The 1,738-nt window shown below is 35.5% G+C and overlaps 1 protein-coding gene across 2 annotated transcripts in view; it reads right to left on the reverse strand.

Annotated features, from left to right (window-relative positions):
• Positions 1 to 1,738, reverse strand: part of GALNTL6 (polypeptide N-acetylgalactosaminyltransferase like 6) — a 1,184,120-nt gene that overhangs the window by 368,321 nt on the left and 814,061 nt on the right. The gene's annotated exons all lie outside the window — the stretch shown is intronic.

Genomic DNA, 1,738 nt, shown 5'->3' on the forward strand with positions numbered 1-1,738 from the left:
CAAGCAGTAAATACATGATTTGTGCAAGTATCTGTATGCATATATTTTTTAATAAAAAGTTTACTTGGAAAAATACAAGGTCTCATAGGTACCATATTCTATTTAAATTCTGTTCCAATTTTAACTTGATTAATGCAACAGATGTGCCCCTATAATTAATTAAATCATAGTTGCAATCAAAGTCATTTGCTTATTGATTTATGCGATCATTTTCAAGGTGCTTTATCTTCATTTTCTTTGACCTTCAATTGACAGAGACCTCAAACACTGCGGTTTGGGTGACTATTCCTCCTCATTTTTGTATCAGGAGACTCCCAGTGAATTTATAATGCATCAGCAGTAATTTATTTTTTAAAAAGAATCTTAGGAAAAAATCTTTCATATAACCAAATTTATCTGCTGGGTGCAGTTGGATTATTATATGTCTATTTTTTTCTTAAGCGAGATCTGTTAAATCATACAATGAAATTTTGGTGGTTGGAACAGACAACAGAATTTATATAATTTACCTTTGTATTAATATAAGCAAATGAATAATATGCAAGAAGGTCATTATTCATTCATTAATATGCTCATACATCCAAATATTTATTGAGCACCTAGATGATCCCAGACACTGTGTTAGGTACTTTGGGTATATTAACAAAGAAGATAAATAAAGATCTCTGCGTTATGTCTCCAGATTCAGGAGACAAACAATAAAGAATAAATATAATTAATAAGTAAGTTATGTGATATGCTAAATAGTAAGTAATGCCTTGAACAATGGAAAAGTCCAGGTTGAAGGTAATAAGATGGGGTTGGCAGAGCTCAAGAGTAGTATTAAATAGGATNTAAATAAAGATCTCTGCGTTATGTCTCCAGATTCAGGAGACAAACAATAAAGAATAAATATAATTAATAAGTTATGTGATATGCTAAATAGTAAGTAATGCCTTGAACAATGCAAAAGTCCAGGTTGAAGGTAATAAGATGGGGTTGGCAGAGCTCAAGAGTAGTATTAAATAGGATTGTCAGTGAAGGTCTCATTGATATGATGAAATTTAAGCTACATCTTGAAGAAAGTGAGGGAACTCTCCATGCAGATATTGAGAGAAGAGCCTTCCAAACAGAGAGAGCATAGGCAGCACAAAGGCGCTACAGCAGGAACGTGGCCGGAATGTTTCAGGAATAGTGGGAGGCCAATTAAGCTGAAGTGTAGTAAGCAAACATGAGAAGAACAGCAGTGGAGTAGGGCCCAGATCATACAGGACCTTGTAGTCCATTATAAAAATGTTAACTTTTACTCTAAGTGAAATGTCAAGCCTTTGAAGGGTCTTAAGCAGAAAATCATTCTGGCTTCTGTGATGAGAACCGATTATGAAGGGCAGAGGTGAAAAGAAGGAGCCTCTTAGGAAGCTAGTTGATGAAAGCTTAGTTCATGATGTAGCAGTTAGGAGATGATAAATGGTTGAGTTTTGCTTATATTTTAAAGGTAAAGTCACATGATTAGGAAATCAGTAGATTGGATGCGGGCTGTTACATAAAGAGACGGTCAAAGACGTCATTGCATGGTTTTTGTTTCTTTGATCAGAGCAATGGATAGATGGTAAAATGAAGTGACTGAGCCTTGAGATGGAACAGGTTGTAGCGGAGTAACCTGGTTGTGTGGCTGCAGGTGGAGCAGCTTAGAAGGAGGAAGCTCGAGTTCAGTTTTGGACATGTCAATTCTGAGATGTTTTAAGACATTCAGGTAGAG

This window comes from Ailuropoda melanoleuca, chromosome 5 (genome assembly GCF_002007445.2).
Source record: "Ailuropoda melanoleuca isolate Jingjing chromosome 5, ASM200744v2, whole genome shotgun sequence".
Taxonomy (NCBI): domain Eukaryota; kingdom Metazoa; phylum Chordata; class Mammalia; order Carnivora; family Ursidae; genus Ailuropoda; species Ailuropoda melanoleuca.